The 27,044-nt window shown below is 38.2% G+C and overlaps 1 long non-coding RNA gene across 1 annotated transcript; it reads left to right on the top strand.

The window, feature by feature from the left end:
- Nucleotides 1–479: 479 nt before the first annotated feature.
- On the top strand, nt 480–2,456 carry LOC142176770 (uncharacterized). Its single transcript, XR_012705562.1, has 4 exons — nt 480–532; nt 613–671; nt 1,183–1,234; nt 2,186–2,456. It is a non-coding gene; the product is annotated as an uncharacterized LOC142176770 (long non-coding RNA).
- The last annotated feature ends 24,588 nt before the right edge of the window (nt 2,457–27,044 follow it).

Below are 27,044 nucleotides of genomic sequence, written 5' to 3'. Positions count from 1 at the left end.
GTTTTAATAATTGGAACAAGTTTGAATAATATTATAGATGTATTGGTATTTTTGGTTGAGGTCCCGAGGACCTCGGGATGATTTCGGATGGCTAACGGGAACTTTTGAAGTTGGAAATTTCATAATAGACGAAAGTTGTAAATGAGTGCGCACAAGACCTGACTTTGAACAATAATATCTCTCGTTATATAAAGATTTGTGTGAGCTACAACCTATTAAATTAAATCCCTTTGAGTCTAGTTTCCAACGCAACAAACCGTTCGTCATTTGGAAGTGTATACAGGAAGTTATGACCATTTCACGGGTCAGGTGTCAGAGCGCGCGAAGTATCGCGCGAAGTCGCGCATTTCGCGCGTCTGAGGCAGAATGCTCAGCAAAACGCGCGAACAAATGCGCGAACAACGCGCAAACTACGCGACTGAAGGTTTTTAAGTACTCTAAAGACCGGAAATGAGAGGAATTGAGTCATTCTCAAGCCTAGGGCTTCCCCAACACCCCCAATTCGACCAAGGCACCCAATTGCACTCCTAAGGTAAGATTTATGGAGTATTTTGAGTTGATTACTACTCCCAAACACTTATATTAACATGGATTGATCTTAAAAATCCTTAGATTTTCAAGAAATTCCTTCAAGAACTCAAAGAAGGGTTTTGCAAGATTTCTTCCAAAAGGTAAATCCTACACCTTAGACTCACATATATGGATATATTATGGAAATATGAGTATGAGTCAAGTATTACAACTTATTGTATGGTGGTTGGAAGCCATAAATTCCCTATTTAAATACATGAACATGGTAGGGATTTAGAGGTATTTATTTGATGGAATTTTTGTTGGTTTGGGTGTGAATGGTTGATCACACATGTGATGTTAGGAGTATAAATTGTTAAAGAATAATAATGTGATGAATTGTTGGTTAATGGTGATAGTTGGAGGAACCAATGCTATAGTTAAGAGGTGTAAATATTTATACCTACAAGATGTTTGATAATATGCCAAAATGGCATAATTTATGGGATCTAGTACTAATATTGGCCATATTGAGTGTTATATTGTAGATTGAAGTTACATAACTGTATGGGATCATTATAGTATCATTAAGGGGAGAATTTCAGATATCTACGGTTAAAACCCCGTCTTTTAGAAATCGAACTTCATCGAGGTTTGTGTGATTTTTGGCAGATTCGTCACACGAGGAGGCCAATTAGAGAGGCAAGAGCATAGCGAGCTAGAGGTGAGTAATAGATGTAAATGTTGTTCTGAGGGTTTGAAACCCCGGACTTTCACATCGTAACGCTATATTGAGGCGTGACACGTACTCCATGGCGAGTGCGGGGTCGGATACTACTGGGGATTGTGACTTGGTCCACCCATGTGATGTTTATACTATACTGGTGATTGATACACATACTTCATTGATATTACTAGGCATGATGCCATGTTTGGGGCCTTGTGCCGATTTGTAAAATCCTTCGAGGATTGATATTACTGCTTAGCATGATTTGCATATCATTTAATTTCAGTCCAAGGTTTTAAATGCTGTTTTGTAAACTCAGCCATAATTCTAAGTGTTGAAAACTTAAATGATATTTTTAAATGTATTCCGGGCTGGGAACTTCTGTTTTGTAAATGCCCATAGGGCTTAATATATTATTTTCTGGACTGATTATAAAGTGACTTGAAACAGTGGTAACAATTACACTGTGTGATATACTTGACACAGTGGTAACAATGACATTGTGTGATATACTTGAAATACTGGTAACAATGACACTGGATGATATATTTGAACAGTGGTAACAATGACACTGTATGATATAAATTGGTCAGGTAACAATGGCTGATCGGTCAGGTAACAATGACTGACCAAGATATTGCGCTTGGGCTGTAGGAGCCCCTCCGGAGTCTGTACACACCTCCAGTGAGCGCCGTCGATGATAAATAAATAGGGATGGCTCGGGCTGCACGCCGCAGTGTGTACGGGAATGTACCATCATATGCATTGCATTGTATTCATGTATTTGTATCTATACTGTTGTTTAGCTGCTCAGTTCCATATGTTGCTGCATATTTGGATTTTAGCTTACTTTGTGTATTTACTAGGTTTTCTTATCTTCGGACTGTAGTTACTTTTATTACTCACTGGGTCGGAGTACTCACATTACTCCCTGCACCATGTGTGCAGATACAGGCAGAGCTGAGTTCGCTCATGAGCGCTGATTCTTTCCAGGCCAGGCGGTGACTAGGAGTAACGAGGTAGCTGTTGACGTCCGCAGCCCCATTTTCTCCCTTATCTTTGTTATTTATGATAATTCCAGACTTTGTAAAATATTAGTAAACTCTGTAGTAGCTCATGACTTGTGACACCCCGATTTCGGGCTGAGTTGGGATGGTTTTCCTTGTTCTATCACGTTTATTTCGCATTTAAGATTATATTGCCCATGATTTAGACTTATTCCTGCTAAGTAATTATAAAGAGATGTACTGTTTTATTGATTGGCTGGCCTTGTCCTCACGAGAGGCGCCATCACGACCGGGTTGGGATTTTGGGTCGTGACAGTTAGAATCGATCGTGTTTACAATACCTCACCGTATTTTTTATGCATATATTTCAATACTTCAATTTTCAATAATTGTTACATTTTTAACTAAATTATTTTCTCAATCAAATCTCCTTAAACCGTTGAGGTTGTACTTTACTTAGGAAGAAATTTATACTAAGTTAATTTATCAAATCCCATTGTAAAAGTAATAATTTATTCGATGTTGTATTCTAATTGAAACATTGTAGTTTCTTTATTCAAATGATTAAAAAAAATAACTTCATCTTTTCTTGATGAGATCCAAATGGGTTTAGAAGTTGTACTCTACTTCATGTTAAGTAAATGAGGCTCCATGAACATTCTTAATTGTATTGAGTTATGGACCCTATGAACTAAGTAACCTGAGAACGTTGTTGCGCAATGTGAGACAGAAATATATGGGCACAAGGTGCCGGGAAAAATATTATGATTTTATTTAATGGCAAATGGGTTGCTCGTGCAGCTATGATAGAAATATGGGCACGATATGCCGTGAATATATGAAAGTAGGCTGAGAGCTATATTATTTATGATTATGAAATGAGGCGTCACAAGGCGACCTTTACTCGAAAGAATTATATTTGAAGAATATTTATATTTGAAGGATTTGATTAATCGATTGCACTTGTATACATTATTCGTTGAGCAATATTTATTGTGTTTTTGTTGCCCTGATGTTTACATCACGGGTTGATTATTGTTGCCATCATTATTATTTGCTCCCTATTATTTTTGTATGCTATATTGCACAGGTTGTTAGACCAGTGAGTGTCTTGACTGTACCTTGTCACTACTCCACCGAGGTTAGTCTTGATACTTACTAGGCACCACTATGGTGTGCTCATACTACTCTTCTGTACATTTTTGTACAGATCCAGGTAATTAATCGTTAGTGGCTTTGCGAATCGTTGCTATGGAGACTCAAGGTAAACTTGCTACAGCATTCGCGGGCCTCAGAGTCACCTTCATTTGTACTTATTTCCATTTGTTCCTTTTGTTTTGGAGCAATGATGTATTTATTTTGTATAACTACTCTTAGAAAAGCTTGTGACTTGTGCCACCAGTTTTGAAAATTGTAAATTTTTAAGAGTTATTGAATTTAAAGATGGAAAATATCAATATTATTTCAGTTAATTTTAGGCTTATCTAGTTTAGAGACTAGGTGCCATCATGACTTCTTCGGAGGAATTTTTGGATCGTGACAAGTTGGTATCAGGGCTCTAGGTTCATAGGTGCTACAAGTCATAAGCGAGTTTAGTAGAGTCTTGCGGATCGGTACGGAGACGTCTGTACTTATCTTCGAGAGACTACAGAACTAGTAGGAAAAAAATTTCCACTTCATTCATTCCTTATCGTGCGACATTTATTCAGCTTGAAGCATATATCTTATGTTCTTTTGCATGCACTCATGCATGGAATTGCGCACTATGCCAATGGTTTGTGATACCGTAAAAGTGTTATAAGAGAGCCAGGGTTGCTCAACCATTGTTACCACGTGTCGTTCAAAATCAAGGATATGGAAGTGCAAAGAGATCTTTCAGTTGTGCACATGGGGGTGCATCGGATTTTTACATTTGGTTGATAAATACAATCTTAAGAATGTTTAATTGGTTGCCTAATCATCACAGGTGGATGTAGATCTAAAAATAGTTGGTCTTATTAGAGGATATGTGGTTTAGATGAGATTTCTATTTAGCGAAGGGTACAACTAGCAAGCGAGACACCGGAGGAAGTGAGTTTAACTGTCATGAGGATGACAAGTGCCAAGTAAATGGCTTGAGGTGTCTTATGACTGGTGTCATACGAGTGGTGAAGGTTAGTATTGTGGATCGTTGGAAATGTGTCCTATGATTTCGCACCAAGTGAGGGGAGTCCACTATCAACGATCAAATTGCGGGGTCATATGTTATATTAGTTTTGGCTTGAGCTGTATATATGTGGTATTGAAAGGTTTGTTGAAACTTGTATATAATTAAGAGCTGAGATTTCAATGGGATGATGATGGGACTTTTGGTATTCCCGCGTCCTTAATAATTCTACATTTCAGTATCAATAGGGTCATGGAAACAATTTCAGAATACTCATAGTGCTCCAGTTAATTAGGGCACTCGCGTGGGGCAGTAATCTTTAAATGCACCACTGGTATGGGATTTCCTACAATAGATATCCTAGTCATCCGGCACAGATTCAGTATGCGCAGTTTGATCGTAGATTGGTTGTTATGAATATGGTGATACTAGGAACATCATGAGAAATTGTCCCAGACTTGGGAGAAATCTATTCCATGAGAGTACACATGCCGCATACTCCATTACAATTACTACTCTACTTACACTACAAGTTAGGGATGGAGGACAAGCGGGTAGATAGTGCCTAAGAGGTGGAGGCCCGACCCATTGATATATTTGCTATGGTATAGCTGAGGTCGCTACACCAGATGGTGTCCGCTACACCAGATGGTGTCGTTACAAGTACGATCTCGAGTTATTATAAAGTAACAATTTCCTTAACTTGATTCGGTTCTGAGTATCGAGGCAAGTCTTCCTAATATGCTGCAATCATGAGTGAGCTTCATAATCTTAAACTTACTTATGTGAATACTTTTGTTGGGAGATTATATGGAGATAGCTATGTCTATTATTATGTGTTGGTCACTAAAAATAGTTGTCAGGCTAAAAGTGACTTTTGTTAATCAATTCAATGAGTTGGATGTAATTTTTAAATACTCGATTTCAGTTGTAAATTATATGCCCTACCGGTATGTGGGATCATTGTATGTTGTGATTTTTTTAACGAAAATTATTTGAAAGAAGGAAGAAAGGAAATGGAAAATTTTAGTTGGCACAATGTGCAAAATACTTGTGATTCAGAGTTGAGGACGAGATCCTCACATTTTTATATGCTATGAAATATTTAAACCGGGATACAAGCTGCGGTAGATGTTATATAAGGATGAGGTCCTTGTGGTGAAAAATTTATGTGCTTAAATTCTCCCTTGTGAAATTAAAAATTTGTACTATAGTATTTATAGGGAGTCATGACTATGAGGCTTATTTGAAAATTCTTGTATGAATATCTCTGTGCATAATTTTCCAAATTGTATTGTAATTATTAAGTTTTAGCCTACATGATGAGTGCCCAAGTAGCGTTAAATGTGACTCGTTAATTTGGGTAAGTTATTATGAGGTCTTCATGCCTCGTTGTTAGTAAATGGAGGTTTGAAAGAAGATCTTGTTGACATGAGGTTAATTGGCAATTTTGTAATCGATTATGTACAACTATTAAAACCAAAGATGTGGTTAAGGTCATGCATATGATGTGTTTCATGTCCAGATATCATTATGATAATATCGTACTTGTAGTGCAGAGATTAGTGTTATTGATATATACATTGTGGAGAATTGTTGAGTTGTGGATGTGTAGTTAGGAGTTGTCTTGGTGTTACTCTGATAGGTGGATAGGCCTAATTACAGGGGAGACTCTGCTGAAATTTCTGAAAAATTTGGGAGTTAGAAAAATTTAGGACATTGAGTTGTGCAAAGAAAGAGATAAGTTACATTATGTGTTTGAGGACGGACTTTACTTATTATTTGAGGACGAATGACCCTGAGTGGGGGATAATGTAACACTCCGGATTTGAGGGGTACAAAGGCACGAGTTGCTATAGGCAATCGAGATTAATATCATGTGTTGATGTGAAGATCGGACCTTTATGGAGATGACTGGAGTGTAAGAAATTTGGTCTTAAAGTTTACAAATATGGATAAAGGAAATAATCTCAATTGAAATGGTGTTGTCGAACTTATTTCGAATGCGGTAATATGGGATCAACCACGAGTATATGTGTAAAAGTAGAAACATCAAATTTGAAACCTCAGAATAATCTTAGTATGTTCGAGGACGAACGTTTATTTAAGAGATGGAGAATGTAACGACCCGACCAGTCATTTTGAAAAAGTACAACCTCGTCTCCCCATATACTGCTAAATTCATGCTTCTTGGTTCTTATGTAACTTGTCGGGTAAATTGGTTCGGGTTCGGAAAGGTTTTTGAAAGGAATTGAGACACAGTCTCCAAGAAGAGAGCTTAAGTTGAATTAAATTGACCGGATGGTGAAATATGAGTAAACGAATCTGGAATGGATTTTTAATGATTCCAATATCTCCGTATGGTGATTTTTGATTTAGGAGCGTGCCTGGAAAATTATTTGGAAGTTTGTAGTTTAATTAGGCTTGGAATGGCAAAAATGAGAAGTCGCAATTTGGAAATTTGACCGAGGGGTTGACTTTTTGATATCGAGATCAAAATTCGACTCAAGAAGTTGGAATAGCTCCATTATGTCATTTATGACTTGTGTGCAAAATTTGGGGTCAATCGGACTTGATTTGATAGATTTCGGCGTTGTTTGTGGAATTTGAAAGTTCCTAAGTCCTTAGGCTTGAACCCGAGGTGGATTTGGTGTTTTGATTTTGTTTGGAGTAATTCGATGGCTCGACTAAATTTTAATGATGTTATGGGATGTGTTGGTGCATTTGGTTGAGGTCCCGGGGGTCTCGTGTGTGTTTCGTGGTGAATTTCGAGCGAGTCCAGGCATTTCGGAACTCTGAGATGGGTTTGGCACTTTTGGGAGTGCGGACCGCACTAAAAATATGCATACCGCAGAGGGGAGTGCAGAACACACTAAATGGTGTGCGGACCTCAGTGCGGATCACACAAAATGGTGTGCGGCCGCACATCAAAATGTTCTGCAGGATTGGTGGTCCGACTTTGAAAGCTCTTATCTTTTGATCTACAAGGAATTTGGAGATAATTCAAATATGAAAGTTGTAGATATTTGAATCTACTCTTCCGAAACATATTATAATAGACATTTAGACATCTATAGAGAATGTTATGGCCAAAATACTAAATCCTGTCACTACTGTCAAATCCACCGCAGACAACACTGGTTTTTGTGCGGTCCGCGGTGCACCACCGCGGTCAACACTGGTCTTGTGCGGTTAGTAGTGAAGGAATCCGGAAGGTACATTATTTTTTTTGGAAGGTACATTATAAATACGAGGTTTGGGGGTTTTTATTTCATATTTTGACCTAGGGAGCTTGATTTGAGGCGATTTTTCGAAGGTTTTTCAAGAAATTCATCGGGGTAAGTGATTCTAACTTGGATTTGGCTAGAATAAATGAATCTATCATTGAATTCATCATTTTATTCGTGATTTGGGATGAAATTTGGGAAAAATTGTGAAATCTTTCAAAAATGTAAAATGATGATTTGAAGGACCAAATGGTATCGGAATTGGATAATTTTTGTATGGATGAACTCGTATCGGAATGGTTATTCGGTTTTTGTAAATTTTGTCGGGTTCTGAGGTGCGGTCCCGGGGAGTTGACTTTTTGTCGACTTTGTAATGCGAATTTCAAGTCGACATTTTATTATCTGAAATTATTTCCAATTATTTTAATGAAGTTCTATAATTATTTCGCTGGATTTGAGCCGTTAGAAGGTCAATTCAATCAAGAAGGCTATTTTGGAATTCGGCCTAACTTCAAAAAGGTAAGTATCTTGCCTAACCAAGTGTGGGGGACTACCTCGTAGAATTTGAGTCTTGTATGCTAATTGTAGTCCATGCATACAAGGTGATGAGTGTGTGCTCGGACTTATTTGTCGGAAATTTGCCTCTAGGGTTCTTATGTCCTTATGCTCATTATGTGGAAAGTATCCCGTTATGGTTGGGTTTCCTAATTGCTTAAATTGCCTCCATATGCTCCATATGATATTATTATCTTTCCTCTAATTCGTACGTGTTACTTGTCCCTTAATTGCCTTAATTGAAGTGATTGTTCTTCTTATCGTTTTGTTATCTCTAAATTGTAAATTCCTCAATGACTCCGTGTATATATGCTATGAGTCCAAATTGTTGTGGTTGCCAGTGTAGGTATCACGTGCCTGTTGTGTCTCGTTGTTTTGTTAAGGTTATTGCATTTCTTGGTTTTTCCGTGATTCTCTTATTGTCGTGTGTTCATACTCTTGGTGGTGGAATTCTTTGTGATTGGGTTGTTGCATTATTTTTGAGTATTCCTGGTGTTTCTGCTGTGTGTTTACTTTGGGACTACGCGACGATATCCCAGGAGATCCCCCTGCATGTTTACTTTGGGACTACGGGACGATATCTCGGGAGATCCCCCTGCACTTATATTAAGGATACTAAGAGATCCTCGGGATATCAAGAGATTACTAAGAGATCTTCGGGATACCAAGAGATCCCTAGCATTTATATTGAGGATACCAAGAGATCCCTAGCATTTATATTGAGGATACCAAGAGATCCTCAGGATACCAAGAGATCCCTAGCATTTATATTGAGGATACCAAGAGATCCCCAGCACTTATATTGAGGATACCAAGAGATCCCCAGCTCATATGCGGAGGATACTGAGAGATCCCCGAGTATTTACATTTGGACTACAGGACGGTATCCTGGGAGATCCCCGGTCGTTATCTCTGAGTTGAGCTGTACTCCTTATGTGATTCTTTTGTCTCTGTTGTAATTGTTGTTACCAATTCAAGTATTTTAACTGTTTAGATTCCTTTACTACTGTGATCCTTTGTGTTGGAATCGATAGTGTTTACAATACCTCGCCGTATTTTTTTATATATATTTCAATATTTCAAATTTCAAATTTCAATAATTGTTATATTTTTAACTCAATTAGTTTCTCAATCAAATCTCCTTAAACCGTTGAGGTTGTACTTTACTTAAGAAGAAATTTTTACTAAGTTAATTTATCAAATCCCATGGTAAAAGTAATAATTCATTCGATGTTGTATTCTAATTGAAACATAGTACTTTCTTTATTCAAATGATTAAAAAAAATAACTTCATCTTTTCTTGATGAGTTACAAATGGGTTTAGAAGTTGTACTCTACTTCATGTTAAGTAAATGAGGCTCCGTGAAACATTCTTAATTGTATTGGGTTATGGACCCTATGAACTGAGTAACATGAGAACGTTGTTGCTCAATGTGAGACAAAAATATGTGGGCACAAGGTGCCGGGAAAAATATTATGATTTTATTTAATGGCACGTGAGTTGCCAGTGCGACTATGATAGAAATATGGTCACGAGATGCCGTGAATATATGAAAGTGGGCTGAGAGCTATATTATTTATGATTATGAAATGAGGCATCACAAGGTGACCTTCACTCGAAAGAATTATATTCGAAAGATGCTTATTTGAAGGAAATATATTTGAAGGGTTTGATTAATCTATTGCACTTGTATACATAATTCGTTGAGCAATATTTATGGTGTTTTTGTTGTACTGCTGTTTACATCACAGGTTGATTATTGTTGCCATCATTATTGTTTGCTCCCTATTGATTTTGTATGCTATATTGCACAAGTTGTTAGACCAGTGAGCGTCTTGACTGTACCTCGTCACTACTCTACTGAGGTTAGTCTTGATACTTACTGGGCACCGCTGTGTTGTGCTCATACTACTCTTCTGTACATTTTTATTCAGATCCATGTAATTGATCGTTAGTGGCTTTGCGGATCGTTGCTTTGGAAACTCAAGGTAAACCTGCTACAGTGTTCGCGGGCCTCAGAGTCACCTTCTTTTGTACTTATTTTCATTTGTTCCTTTTGTTTCGGAGCAGTGATGTATTTATTTTGTATAACTACTCTTAAAAAGGCTTGTGACTTGTACCACCGGTTTTGGAAATTGTAAATTTTTAAGAGTTATTGAATTTAAAGATGGCAAATATCAATGTTATTTTAGTTAATATTAGGCTTACCTAGTTTAGAGACTAGGTGCCATTACAACTCCTTCGGAGGGATTTTTGGGTCGTGACAGCTATGATCTCGCACGGTCAACCCGCCAAATTTCTCGTAGTCCCTTGTTAAACTTTTCATGAATATTTCGAATTATCAGCCACAATCGCATATTCGACCTTCTGCTGGGTAGTAAGTAGAATGCTTCGTAGAAACTTCGTCAAAATCACGCAACCAGCTAACAAGAGATAACCCACCTGTGGAATTCCATTTCGACATCTTCAAACGACATTGCCCTGGTTACAACTACTATGAAATCAGTAAACCCTCCTGAGCCTATACTCGTGCTCTGGCTGTACAAGCCTATTCATTTCCCATTGACATCAACTAAAAGTCCGACAATACATTCCAAACTCAAAGTCATGTCGTATACCATAACGATAATCAAACTCTTACAGCCCTAAACACTCCAAAAAAACTTCCTTCTGTCATATTCAACCTTCCTTAGCATAGTATCCACCATTCCAAATAAAATCCATAGACCTAGTCACTGTCCACCATGATTCCCAAATCGCTCCAAACTTTTCTCAAGGCATGTGGCTATCCTACCACAGAATTCATATGCTACTCTGTCACTCCCACTTCGGTTAAACCATCTCCGTTAAACAACTTCTTGACCTCTACTTTTCATACTTGACCTGCTTGCAATTCAACCACTGCGAGACACCTCCCACCATGTCCTTCCCCATCCTTCGCTGCCCTAATACTTCCTCAAATTAAAATCCATCTCTGTAGCACCTGAAGTAATAATTGATACCAACTCTAAGCCTCCTCAAATATCATCTTTCTCGAGCCATCAGCATTAGAAATACCGATTCGATTTTGAAACCGCTACACACCGCCATCTCTAACAATCGCTTCTCAAGCACCATTTCACAACCCCCTGCCCCGAAGGCAAATCAAAGAAGACCATAACACTTACGAACCTTAACGTGTTCAAACAAAGACGACGACACCGCATCACAAATGAGAATTCCACCATGCTCGAGAATATCAAGTCTTATTACTCCATCAACCAAAGCCTGAACATCCATAATCCGATTGACTTTCTTCCGCTGGAATTAAATGTCGAACCTCTAAACCACACATTGAGAAATCCTCCCTTCGAGTCATTCACTGCCTCGACACACAAATAAGCACCCTACTATTACGCTAACACTGTGGGATAACAATGCATGGACATCGTAATAATCTGTGCATAGCCACGAAGCTATAGGAAATACAGATACTGAGCTGAAACGACAAAACACCCTTCCACACGGTGAAAATAATAGCCTGTCCGAATACGCATGGAAAAAATCCTGCACCACGTCTGCAGTACCACTATAACTCCTCGATGCCCAATTGATAACTAACGCTCCACATCGCATAAGATTGAGTAGGAAGGAAATAAAGGCATAAGACTCAAAGTAATTAAATCGCACAATGAGGAATCAAGAAGGGAAGTGCTCCTAACAGCCATGTAGCCTCTCGAAGATAAGTACAGACGTCTCCATACCGATCCATAAGACTCTACTAGACTTGCTCATGACTCGTGAGACCCGAGTGAACCTAAAGCTCTGATACCAAGCTGTTACGACCCAAAACTCACTATAGGCCGTGATGGCGCCCAACATTGTCGTTAGGCAAGCTAATGGTGAACTACCAACTTGACTATGCATTTTATTATTTTCAAAATTGTGAATTTTATTGGATAAAGAAATAAACACATTAAAATCATGGAAACTTACACTTTAATTAGAATAAATAATAAAAATGTGTAAATGCTAAGCTAAATCACAAACATCGAGAACATCCAAAAATCCGGTGTCACAAGTGCATGAACATTTACTAAGGAGTACGATGATAATACAACATCTGTCTAGAATGTAAATAAGACAGGATAAAGTAAATAGTATGATGAAGACTCTGTGGGCTACAATACATAGATTGGAATGCAGTTCACCGTAAAGTCTCCTCAGCAGTTGCGCCTACGCGCCAGGATAACCACCAATTGAACCTGTCAGATGTTGCACACTTAATGCAGAAGTGTAGCATGAGTATGTAAATCAACGCGTACACACTAAGTATCTAGCATAACCCCGTAGAAGCTGTGACGAGGGGTCGACATCGACATTTACTAGAGGTCCAATAAATCCATATAATAAATCATAAGCAGACATGAAGCACACAACAATAATGGGGTAAATCTGTAAGTTACATAATCTTCCAAAAATTTCTTTTAAAATATGAATTTCTCAGTCTTGTATTCTACCTCAACAGATCAGATGTATCAAGTGCCAGTATCAAATGGATAAGGAATACCATAAAAAATTTCAGGCATCAGTGGAAAGATAATCTCGTGAGTATTCGGACTGCCAGCGATATAATGCATGATTATGCCGAGGTTGACCCGATACAGAATAATGTCTACACCGCCAAGGGTCGAGAGGCACGAACCACAGATGCATCTATTATACTGCTGAGGAGTTCGGCTCACTCCACAAGAAAGGAAGGAAATTATCTAATTATGAGACACGTGTTTACAATACAATACATGAGTACAAAGTGAATATAACCTTTACCGTTTCTCAAATAACTTACCAACAACTCAAGGTGATCATTCTCACCCTATATATATATATATATATATATATATATATATATATATATATATATGCATATATAAGTATGTCCAATTATTTTAATTAATTAAGCCAGCAGAATGAGGTCAAATAATTCAAATATTACATGATAAAGTCCTAAATCTACCCAGACATAAACATGCTTTAGTTACTTACGGACTCTCGTCACCTATTGTGTATGTAGAACGCACATCTAGTAGCACATAACAATTACATCACCTAGGGGGTATTTTCCCCCCACAAGGTTAGACAAGAGACTTACCTCGCTCCGAAGTTCCATAATTGGCTCCCACGCCTCTCTAACACCTCAAACCAATGCTCATCGATCCGAAACTAGTCTAACTATGTGCAAATCAATAAAAATATACTCCAATACATATAATTTAACAATTTATAATTATTCTCAATTCACCTCGAAGAGTCAATAAAGACAACCCTCTGGCCCACGTGCCCGAATTCTAAAAATTCTTGAAGATTATCATTACCCATAACACCACGAACTCAATTATATAATTTATTCCTAATTCTATGTCCAATTTCGTGGTCAAACTCCAAAAATACCAAATTCTAGGTATTCTTCAAAATCTCACAATTTCCACCAATTTCCATGTTCAAATCCATGCATAATTCATGTATTTAACTCACAATGTGTAGAAACCACTTACCTCATGATTGACGATGGAAATGGCGTTCCAAAATTGCTCCAAAGTCGGCTCCAATCGAAGAAGTGAAGTGAAAGAGAGCCAAACCTCCCGTTTTAAAACAACACTGCCCAGCCCGACCTTCTTCACGAATGCGGCCTTATCCTCACGTTCGCGAAGAGCATCATACTCCAGCTCCAAAACTCCTCTTTACGAATGCAATGCACCAGTCGTGAACGCAGTGATCAACTCCTCCGTCCTTTCACAAATGCGACGCTAAACACGCGAACGCGTAGAACAATTTCCTGGTGCCCACCTCCTGCCTGCCCTACTACGCGATCGCATAATTCCATTTGCGATCACAAAGCACTGCATCCTACAAGGCTTCGCGAATGCGCACCCCTAATCGCGAACGCAACGAACAAATGGCAAAATACCCAACAGACCTTTGCGAATGTGACCCTCTCTTCACGAACGCGAAGAAGGACACACCAGACCTTAAAAAAACAGCAACCCAAACATGGCGAAAAGACCTGTAGCCCCTCCGAAACACACCAACCAGTCCCTAAACATAACACGAACCTGCTCGAGGCCTCAAATCACACCAAACAGTATCAAAACTACGAATCGATTATCGAAACCTCTTTCAACTTTCTAGCATTCAAACTTCGATGAACACGTCCGATTCATACTTAAGCATTCAGGAATGACGCCAAACTTTACACGCAAGTCATAAATCACAATAAGAACCTATTCTAAGGCTCAGAATCCCAAACAGACATCGATAATATCAAAATTCATTTCAAACCACACTTATGAAATTCTAAAACTTTCAAAATGCCAACTTCCCACAATAAGCGCCAAAATGCTCCTGGGCAACCCGATACTCAAATCGAACATACGCCCAAGTCTGGAATCACCATATAACCCTATTGGAACCTTCAAATCTTGATTCCAAGATTTTTTACTCAAAAATCAAATCTTGCTCAACTCTTCCAACTTAAAGCTTCCAAAATGAGAATTTTCCATCCGAATCAACTCCGAACTTCCCAAAATTCAATTCCGACTATGCGTACAAGTCATAATGCATGAATTGAAGCTACCCAAGGCCTCGAACTGCCGAATGATGCACTAAAACTCAAAACAACCAGTCGGGTCATTCCAATCCAGGTTATCATGTTTATAATATATATATATATATATATATATATATATATATATATATATATATATATATTTCTACTAAATTTATAATTTTCTTGAGTTTTTTATAATTTTAATGTATTTTCTTATTTATAAGTTTATTTTATTAATTTATAAAATATTAAAAATTAAATACACATGGTTTTTCTTTTGTTATTTATACAAAATAGCTACTAGGCAACCCGCCTAGTAGTATAATTTGCTAAAAAAAATGAGCCTCAAGAGTTGTGCTTTGTCCCATGTTAGACAGAACGCTTCGCTTCACATTCACGCCATTTAAAATGCTAAATTTAACAAATAGGTCGACAGATAACACAAAATCATGCCAATATAGTAGAGTTTAATTAACAGTTAAACAAGTACAATTGTAATGACCCGATCAGTTGTTTCGAGAATTTGCATTTTATTTGGTGGTTTAAGGTCTTGAGTAGCTTCATATAATGTATTACTACTTGCATTTATGTTTACTTTTGGTTTTTGATTTAGGCATTTGATTTGGAAGAATAATTCTTAATTTAGAATCTTTAAGTAGAAAGGATTGACTAAGTTTGACTTTTATATATTTGACTTCGGATAAAAGCTTTGACGGTTTCGTTAGGTCGGGATGATGATTTTGAACTTAGGCCTATGCCCAGATTTTTCTTTGGGTGTTTCTAGAAGGTTTTGGGTCTAAGTGGTGAAAGTCGACAATTTGAAGGTTTAAAAATTTCCTAAGTTTGACCATGGGTTGACTTTATGGCTATCGGGTTCAGGGCCCATTTTGGCATTTGGAAGTGTGTGTAAAGTTTGGTATTATTCTGAGTTGGTTTGGTAGGAATCAGATGCTTGGCTGTAATTTTATCTATTCTTGAGTTTCATTGTGAGTTCGATGTGTTTTGGTGTTTGATTCGTAGTTTCGGATGTTATTTTGGTATTTTGAGATTGTGAGCGAGTTCGTGTGATGTTTCTAGACTTGTGTAAAGGTTTAGCGTGGAACCCCGGGGGATCGAGTGAGCTTCAAATAAGTTTCGGACCTTTGGCTTTGAGTTTCATGTTACTGGTGCTGCAGGTCTTGCAAATGCGAACACCAGTTCGCATTTGCGGTGACCGCATTTGCGAGGAATATACCACAATTGTGATGGAGGGATTAAGGTTCCAGGCTTCACAAATGCGAAGTTAGCCTCACATTTGCGATAAGAGCCGGACTGAGGCAGGCCGCATTTGTGATACCAATCCCGCATTTGTGATGCCTGCTAGATTCGCATATGAGGACATTATACTTCATTTGTGACTTCTGGGGAGGGGGGTCTTGGAAGGGTTCTCTTTTGTGAGCCAAAGGTCACAATTGCGATAGTCGCATTTGCAATCCCAAGGTCGCAAATGCGACTTCTGCAGCTGGGCATATAATTGAAATTTGAGACTTAGTCTCATTTTATCACATGTTTGAGCCCTAGACTAGGTGGGAGGTGATCTTTAGGATAAAATTTCATACAAAGCTATTGGGTAAGTGAATTTGACTCAATTTTGATATTATAACATGATTATTATGAATTTTTATCATCTAAATCATGATATTGGAAGAGAAATTTTTGGGATTTTTGACTATGTTTTAAAAGATAAAAATTTGAGATTTGATAGTCGAATTGGACTCTAAGTTGAAAATTAAATATATATTTGGACTCGTGGGGTTATGGGTAGTCTAGATCTATCTCTTGACTCAGGATTTGATCCGGATACCTCAGGGTTGACTTTTGTTGACATTTTGAAAAATATGTGAAGATCTTAACTTTATTAATTGAATTTTCTTGCATTGTTTGATGTTATTACATAATTTTTGGCTAGATTTGGGCCGAACAGAGGTGAATTTTAAAGGAAAAGTACTTTTACAGTATTGATTGAGGGCTTTTGAGGTAAATATCTTACCTAACCTTGTGTGGGGAATTACCCATTAGGATTTGGCTTAATTGCTTATTTGTGATATGTGTGAAACAACGTATATACAAGGTGACAAATGCGTACAGGGTCATATCTGTAATTTATGACCGAATTTGACCTGAGGTTTCTCTTATTGCCTTGTTTGATTGTGAGATCTCTGCACTACGTGTATTCACCTTGGATGATTACTTGAGATCATGTTCCATGCTAGAGATCTTGATTTATGATCCTATTTCCTTACTTTACCAAGTTGGGCATTTGTGAGATTGTTGCTATTTGGGTTAGCTGAATTCATGTTGTATATTTGACAGCCATCACCTTTCCCTTATTGATTTGTCCTTGTGCACTACGCTGAGAAATTATGAGTTTATGTCTTGATGACAATTATTGGCATGTTGTGTCGTTGTGATTGTGACACATGTGGACTTGTTGGTTGAATTGTTCGGGTGTTCGCACGAGGTTTTTGCCGTATTTTTGTTATTCTGGGGTTATGTGATTAATGCCTCTCCAATTGCATTTTTCCGGTTGATGCAACTACTTAATCTATCTAATTTATTCATTAACTGGATCTAAACTGCTCGCGAAGTTCTTTCGACGCCTCGATCGCCTGTTCAAGCCAACCTAATACTATATGTCTATAGAATCAAAATTAACTAGAATGAATATGCAACGCCTACAATAATAACCAAGTAAGTCAACTAGAATATGTCTATCCTAATCGCGAATATATCTCCTGAATTTAAGAATTTACTTATCATGACCCAAAATTCACTAAAGGCCGTGATGGCGCCTAACACCACTGTCAGGCAAGACAACGGTGATTGATCAACTTAATTACTCATTTAAAATGTTGGACTCATAAATTTCATTAATTGAATAGCGTGAAACAAAATTTATAGGGTAGACGATAATATTTACACGAACTACAATAATGAACCACCCGTAGGAACTCCCAAAACCCGGTGTCACAAGTGCATGAGTATCAACTAGGAAATATAATAAAATACAACATCTATGTAGAATACAAATTAGACAAGAGAATATAAATAACTCTGATGGAGACTCTGCAGGTTGCAGATCATAGCATGAAATGCAGCTCATAGTAAGTCGTCGCAATAGCTGTGCCTCTGCCCCCAAAAGACCACCCGACATATATGTACCTGCACAAAAATGTGCAGCAAGTATAGCATGAGTATGTAAATCAATGCGTACCCAGTAAGTATCTAGCCTAACCCCAGAGAAGTAGTGACGAGGGATCGACATCGGCACTTACTAGTGGTCCAATTAGACAGTTACAATAAGAAGTAAACAGATGTAGGGCACAGTAAAAAATGAAATAAACAAGTGTAAATATGTGGTGCAATCCTCCTCTCAACCGCAACTCAAACTCTCAATTAACAGTTACCTCCTCAATTGGAGAATATATATATAATGGATCTCACCAGATAGATTGCGATAATTAAAATCAGGAAAATTCCCAGATGCACTGGCCTCCTGACGAATATTACGCACGATTCCATAGGAGTATTTTATTGAAATGCTGAGGCGTACGGCCCGATCCCATCATAATATGGTACATAGCCATAGATACATCTATTATATTGCCGAGGCGAACGACCCACTCCCATGAGAGTGTCGTACATAATCCTACTGAGGCGAACGACCTGATCCCATAAAAGTGTGTGAATTGGCGAGGGTCGAACGACATGAACCATAGATGTATCTATTACACCGCCAAGGCGGACGGCCCGATCCCATTAGAATAGGAAGCTTTGACGGGTCCTTGACCCCACTCACGAATAAACGTATGAGTTATGAACTTTAAGGAAGCTTTTTGATGAAGGCGCACAATGCGAGATAAATTCTTAAGGAGACTATAATTATTCCATAGCTAATCATGAAGCCCGTCAAATCTCTACAATGGAAAGTCTATTATTCTATGCAAGTCTAGTCTCAAGTTGTAATGCAAAATAAAGGAATTAAACGAGTAAAGACAACCCCTATACTACAGGTTTAGCATGGTGTGAACCTAAGTCTATCCGTACAATAACATGAATCTAACTACGTACGGACTTTCATCACCTCGTGCGTACGCATTCCCCACAACAAGTAACACATATCAAACACATCACCTAGGGGTAGTTTCCCCCTCACAGAGTTAGACAGGAGACTTACCTCACTTCGGAGTTCCATAACTGGCTCCAAAGCCTCTCTAACAACTTAACCCGATGTACATCGCTCCAAAACTAGTCAAAACAATATGCAAACCAATAAAAATATAATCCAAACTCGTAATAAATCCTTTTAAGTAAATTCTCAACTCCACTCGAAAAGTCGATAAAGTTACGCCTCGGGACCACGTGCCCGGATTTCGATAATATTCGAAGATAATCATTACCCATAACAACACGAACTCAAAGATATAATTTATTTTAAATTTTATGTCCAATTTCGTGGTAAAAATCCCAAAATACCAAATTTCTAGGTTTCTTTCAAAATCTCTTAATTTCTACCAATTTTGATGCTTGAATCCATATAAAAATCATGTATTTAACTCACAATGTGAAGAAATCACTTACAACATTATAGTTGACGAAGATGACACTCCAAAAGTGCTCCAAAATCGGCTTCCATGGACGAATTGAGATGAAAATGGGCCAAACCCCCGTTTTTAAATAATCCTCATTGCCCAACACAATTTTGCTTCTGTGATGAGAGGTCTCTTCTGCGGCTCCAAGTCTCGCACCTGCAAGAAAACCAAGCCAAGGTTGCTGGCCGCTTCTGCGGTCCTCATGCGCATCTGCGCCCACGTTTCTGCGCCCACGCTTCTGCGCTGCCCACTCTGCAGGTGCGGTCCCATCTCTGTGGCGAGATGATCACATCTGTGGTCTTATCACTACCCAAAAAAAATTCGCATCTGCGTCCCTCTTGGTTGTTTCTGCGGCTCCACACCTGTGGCGAAAACCTCGCAGGTGCAGTTACACCAGAAGATAACTGCTTCAGCACTTCTTCTAAGTCCAAACTCGTTTCGTTGATCATCCGGAATCCACCGAGGCCCTCGGAACCCCAACCAAATATACCAACATGTCCCAAAACACATTACGAACTTAGTCAATGCCTCAAATCACTCCAAACAGCATCAAAACTGCAAATTTTTCATCTATTCAAGCCTAATGAACTATTGGACTTCTAACTTCCACATCCGATGTCGAAACCTATTAAATTATGTCCGATTGACCTCAAATTTTGCACCCAAGTCCTAAATGACAGTACAGACCTATTCCAACTTCCGGAATCAAGATCCGGCCCCGATATAAAAAATTCCACTCCCAGTCAACCTTTCCAAAATCTCCCAACTTCCTAACTTCGCTAATTAATGCTGAAACGACCTACGGACCTCCAAATCAATGTCCGGACATGTTCCTAAGAACAAAATCACCATACAGAGCTATTCCCAGGTTCAGAATCCCAAACGGACAGCGATAACCTTAAAATCCACTTCAACCCAAACTTATGAAATTCAACCAAAATGCCAGCTTTCCACAATAAGCTCCAAAATGCTCCCGGTTCATCCAAAACCCGATCTGAACATATTCCCAAGTCCAAAATAATTATACGAACCTATTGGAAGTTTCAAATCTCAATTTTAAGTTCGTTTACTCAAAATTCAAACCATAGTCGATTCTTCCAACTTAAAGCTTCCAAAATAAGAATCTTCCATCATAATCAACTATGAACTTCACAAAATCCAATTCCGACCACACGTACAAGTCATATGATATTTTATACTTCAATACCACATAAGAGGGAAGGGGGGTGATTTGTGTGGTACCCAATTTCTGCTTAGCTGAACTGTAGAAGGACCTGGTTTTTCTATGTGTTCCAACTACTACTGTTTGCGGAATAATAAGTAAAGAAAATAAAGAACATAGAGATTTTTACGTGTAAAACACCTGGCTCAAACGGTGAAAAAACCATGACCTACTACTCAGTAGGATTTTCCCAAACTTCCACTAAAATCACTGAGCCAAAAACTACATTTACAAAACTCTTTTGTAAACCTAGGATTAACTCTAATCCCGTTGTGGCACACAATCTCAACTATTGCGACAACTTCAAGTTAACTCTAACTTGAACACTCTAGGTACCTAATATAATTGCTTCTATAAAAGCTGAAAGGTACAATGTAAAATTACCTACTACGATTGAACTAGAATAAAAGATAGACACTTGGAACTGGTTCTTCTATATTATTCAAGTATCTTCAGGATTGCACGCTTGAATCACACATAAATTACTTGCAAAATCGCCTTGCTCTTTCGCTCTCAATTTAAGTTTAACTTCTGCTTATATGCATTGCCTATAAAAGAGAACAACACTGATATTTAATGGGTTAGTAATTAGAGATTGACTGGGATTCAGATACTACTCTTCTATCATTGAAGAGTTCTAGTTGATCTCATACTCTAACACTATTTTCTTCCTAAAATGTGTTCTCTTCATGTAAGGAGTCTTTCTCTCCTTATCCAATATGCAACCTTTTTGATCAGATCGGGAGATATTACTTCTGATAAGTTAGATTTATCTCCTTCACGTGCATCTCACATGTTTGGGTTGATCATGACTGTGCTTCATAAGATGGACCTGGTCCATGTTTGAGTTCTTTTGTCAGTCTTCAAAACTTCACCTGTACTTGGGCCAACAAATTCTCCCTTTTTGATGATGACAAACTCTATGCTTTTTACTTACTTGGATCCTGTAAGAACTCAGCTTAACCATTAATACAAAGTTTAGAAAATTCACTTATCATCAAAGGACCAGGTTAATTAGGTTATAAATATCACTTATTCAGAATATGTAAAGCACAATCTCTCTCTCTCTCTCTCTTCCGTTTTTGGCATCATCATAAAGTTGCATACAATGTGAGTCCCAGATTTTAATAAGTATTCATGGCCACTGGGGCAACTGCAAGTGCAATCATCGATTAATCATCAGTAATCAAGCAAACATATTTAAACTATCAAGGAAAGATTAATATTGAACAAGAGCAAAAATAGTAGATATCATTGATAGAAGATATGTTTCTACCATAATCCACAACCAGAAAGTAAAAACATTTAAAACATGAGTAAAAAGAAAGAAAAATCCCTAATCCGGGTCACTGAAGGTACTAGACAGGTTCAGGAGATAAAGGCTAGAATTCATAAGGCTTAGGAGAGCTAGAGGGTTGGTTTTGGGCTTGAAGAAGATTCAGCATATTGTGAAGAATTCTATCATTCTTCTTCTTTTCCTTGGTAAGCTCAGTTCTGAGAGCATCGCTCTCAAATTCCATCTCTTCCATACGAGCCTTTAGCCTAGCTATCTCAGCATCCTTGGCTTCACTTTCCTGAACAAGAGCCCTGACTTTACTGTTGATAGGAGTCTTCTTGGATGAACTAGGTTCATTTGGGATGGCATCGACTAAGTAGTCACAAGCAAGCAGAGTATTAATACCAAAGTAATCCTTTCTTGTAGCCATTTCCCATTTCTTAAGAGGCACAGTCAGAATAAAGCCATAGGGGGTAGCGTAACCTTGGTGACATTGATAACCTTATCCGGTAGCTTGATGATGAATGCATGCCAATTGATTTTCCTTCCACTTTCAAGGCATTCCATCAGAACTAAGTCCATATAATTTGCAATATGCCTTTTCTCCTGCCTGGGCAGTAGGCACTTGTTGACAAACTCAAAAATGACTTTGTGTTGTGGATTCATTTCACTCTTGTGCACAAATTTGTCCTCATTCACCTATTCATCACAAAATTTCCTAGTGATTGTAACGGCAGATGGAAGGGAATCCAGACTTGGCCATCTATGTCTAGTGTAATCATCATATCCCTCAGCAGGGATGTCTAGAATCTCTCCCAGTTTCTCTGCATCAAATGTCACTTGAACTCCTTTGACTTTGCTTGTAACTCTGCCATCTTTGACTTCAGCATTTGCCATGAATTCAATGATTTTATTTCTGGCCAATCTCCCATCCATCTGAAGGACCATGTCTTTCCAACCCTGAATATCCAGTGTGTCAACCAAACGAACCATCCCTGATTCCACTAAATCTTTCAGCAATCTTCCCTTCAAAAGTTTTCTTTTGCCAAACATGGCAAGCTTGTCTTAATCAGTCTCATTTTCATCTTCACCAATCCATTCTTCATCTTCAGAAACTCTAACTTGTTTACTTTTCACTGTAGACCTTGTCCTCATGGCCAATGAATGTTCAGCAGCCTCAGACACAAATGAAGACTTCTTGGAAGAAGTCTTGGGCTTTTAGGTCTTGGGGTCTAAACCTCCACTGTTGTAACTTTCTCCAGATTGACCTGTTCCATCTCATCAACATCAACCGCTTCTGAGGACTCTGCAACCTTACCCTTTCCTTTAGCCACCCTTCTTTTCTTACTCGCAGCCAGAGCCATTTGTAGATCACTCTTACTCTGTTTTACCCTGCTTCTTGTGGCTCTTCCCTTTAGCAAGGAAGTTTCAGTAGTTGTTGGGGATGAAGCCTTTCTTTTCTTGGAGGGTTTAGGAGCACTAGGGCTTATGGTGTGGGAGTTCTCCTTTTTTGGATCGTAACTTGCCCCTACCTTTTTCAACAGGTCTGCTAGGGTCTCTTCAGTTGATGAACCAGGTTCATCCCCCTGTGCGCTTAGATTAACTAACCCTTCAGCAGCTTTACTAGAACCACTTCCCCTGACTTCTTTCCACTCTATTCAACATTTTCTTGTTTAACCCCACAAATAGCAGGTATAGACAAATCAGCAGTGGGTGAATGATCAACCACTCTTTTTCCCTTTACCCCTCTCGTTACCACATTCACCCTCTCTCTTTTTCTTTTCAGATTTCTTTTTACCACCACTATATCTTAACTCAGGTAATTCCACATTCCTAATAGGCCCAACCAAAACAAACCTATTTTCTAAATTCTTAGTCAAAGAAGAACTTACCTTAGAAGAGGATTCTTGAGCCTTCTCAGAGTTAGAAGACCCAGGTCCTTCCCCCCCACTAGCAGATTTGTACGACTCAGAATCAGAGTTACAATTACAGTCTTGAGCCTGACTTGCCTTTAATTGCTCATTCAATTTCTTTGAGAGAGCACCAGATGCCACCATTTTGTGAGCAAACATTTTTACTCTTCTTAGCCTGGGTTTGGGAGACGTGCTAGGTGGAGGAGGGGTAGATGAATCAGAGGGAGTGGGTTGTGGAGGAGTTCCAGGATTGTCTTGTGGGTTTGTCATGATAGCTGATTTCTTGAGAGAATTGGTGAGTTAGAACTTTGAAGAAGAAATCAATTGAGAGTCAAGAAGGGTTTTTGACGGTTTAGAATTATGAAGATGGCAGGAGGTAATAATACGTATTTAAAGAGAAATACTCATTTAATGGATAACGACAGTTTTTAGCAGTGGTCAATTAGAGGTCTAATCAACCTAAAATTTCAGGTTTGAATGAACGGTTAAGCTTCCCTAGATTTTAGGCAATTTTTGTGGTTTAGAGTTCTAATGCGGACAGAACTGGTTCAAAATCAAACGGATAGAATTTTCTAAGGAGTTGAACAATTGTAGGACTTCTGCTCATGATTTAAATATTTATATTTCTAATTATGTAGAGTATAGAAAATATACCTTAGCATTCAGATGAACCAATACTGATGAACCAGGTTCTTCATTTAGAATTCTCTTGACCATGCCTCAATTTACCACAATAGAGAAAATTTTGTAAGAGATTAGTGAGTCTTATTAACACATGTCACAGGAGCATACTAATTACAGTATGAAGCTGAGTAAAAATTAATCTAGATATTTATACAAGTTCAGATTTCCTTGCCAAAAAGAATTTTTTTCATTTTTTTGTTTCAGATTTTTTTTTCATTGTGCATTCTGAGCTGGTCCTATCAGGTGATATTAATCATCCCTAATTCCAACCTGTTTCTTTCAAAGTTTTTTCTACTCAGTGCTTTAGTAAAGATGTCAGCAATTTGTTTATCAGTAGCACAAAATTCTATGTGCTTATCCCTCTTATGATGAACATGGTTCTTTGTCATACTTATAACACTAGTGTTATCTTAGAAGATAGGAATGCAACCAACTTCAATGGCAAAATCTATCAGCTTCTGTTTGATCTACATCAATTGAGCACAACAAGAGGCATCAACAACATATTCAGGCTCAGCAGTGGATAAGGCCACTAAATTTTGCTTTTTAGTGGCCTATGATACAATACATGAACCAAGAAAATGAGCCATACCTGAGGTGCTCTTCCTATCCACAACCTGCATAATCAGCATCAACATAGGGTACCAAAGACACATATTAGTAGTGCCTTTCAAATATCTCAATATCCTCTTGATAGCAGTCAAATGAGATTCCTTTGGATTTTCCTAAAAACAAACACAAAGCCCTACACTAAAAACTATGTCAGGTCTGCTGGCAGTAAGATACAAAAGTGAACCAATCATACCCATATGCAACGTCTGATCAACAGATGAACCAGGTTCATCTATGTCTAATTTAGTAGCTATTGCAATGGGAGTGTCTATTTCCTTTGATTCATCCATTTTAAACTTCTTGATCAATGCATATTTCTGCTGATGGATCATGGTTCCATTTGGGTTTTGTTTGATTTGTAAGCCTAAGAAAAAGTTAAGCTCACCCATCATACTCATTTCAAACTCACTCCCCATTAATTTGGCAAAATCCTTAATTAGTTTGTCAGTGGTTGCCCCAAAAATTATGTCATCAACATATATTTGTACCACAAGAAGATCCTTACCTTTTTCCCTCAGGAATAGAGTACTGTCAATTTTACCTCTTTTGTAGCCATTTTCAAGCAAGAATTTGGACAGTCGTTCATACCATGCTCTAGGAGCCTGCTTGAGTCCATAGAGAGCCTTGTCTAATTTGTACACATGTTCCAGACACTCCTTGTTCTCAAACCCTGGAGGTTGTTTAACAAACACTTCTTCTTTTAGGTATCCATTTAGGAAGGTACTTTTGACATCCATCTGATGAAGAGTGAATTCCATGTGTGCTGCAAAAGCTATAAGGAGTCTTACGCAACTGGAGCAAAGGTCTCATCTTAATCTATACCCTCCTCTTGGCTATAACCTTGGACTGCCAGTCTTGCCTTGTTTCTTGTAACTGTTCTATCTTTATCAAGCTTGTTTCTGAAGACCCATTTAGTGCCAATTACTGATATGTCCTTGGGTCTTGGAACTAGATGCCAAACTTGACTTCTCTCAAACTGAATGAGTTCATCTTGCATTGCATTTACCCAATCTACATCTTACAAAGCCTCAATAACATTTTTAGGTTCAATAAGAGATAGGAAAACATCAAAAGCACAGATTCTTTAATTATGATCTAGTTTTAACTTCAGAGGTTGGATTAGTTATTATGTTCTCAATAGGATGAGAACTTTGATACTTATGAGGTTTCACAACCAACTGATTTCTGCATGATGTTTCTCCCATGTTCTGTTGCCGAGGAATAGGGTCATGAACAGGTTCCTTTAGGGGATTGGTTTCAGTTCCTCTTTGTTCAGTTCCCCCTACTAGGTTGCCCTGGATGGAAGAACCCATTCCATCACCTGTTCCTTCTTTAGGTGCAACTTTAGCTTGAACTGAGACTTCACTTAAATCTTTTACCAGCCCAATAGCTTCATCTCCATGTTCTTGTCTCTCAGAAAGAACGTTAGTTTAATCAAAAACTACATGTATAGTTTCTTCTACACATAAAGTTCTTTTATTGAACACTTTATAAGCTTTGCTATGTGAAGAATATCCCAAGAATACTCCCTCGTCATTTTTGGGATAAAACTTACCTAGGGAGTCCTTTCCATTATTGTGCACAAAGCACTTGTATCCAAATGCCCTAAGATGGGATATATTTGGTTTTCTCCCTTTAAGTAACTCATAGGGAGTCTTCTCTACAAGAGGTCTAGACATGCATCTATTAATGATATAACATGCAGTATTTACAGCCTCTGCCCAGAAGCTATGAGGCAGTTTACTAAAAAGAAGCATAGTCCTAGCCATATCTTCAAGAGTCCTATTCTTTCTTTTAACTACTCCATTTTGTTGAGGAGTCCCAGGGGCAGAAAAATTATGATCTATACCATGCTCATCACAAAATTCAGCAAACTTAGCATTTTTAAATTCAGTTCCATGATCACACCTGATTGGTGCAAGTTGATTACCTAGTTTTTTCTGAGTT

The sequence above is a fragment of the Nicotiana tabacum genome, chromosome 22 (genome assembly GCF_000715075.1).
Source record: "Nicotiana tabacum cultivar K326 chromosome 22, ASM71507v2, whole genome shotgun sequence".
Lineage (NCBI taxonomy): Eukaryota > Viridiplantae > Streptophyta > Magnoliopsida > Solanales > Solanaceae > Nicotiana > Nicotiana tabacum.
This window is presented reverse-complemented; position numbering and strand designations above follow the sequence as displayed.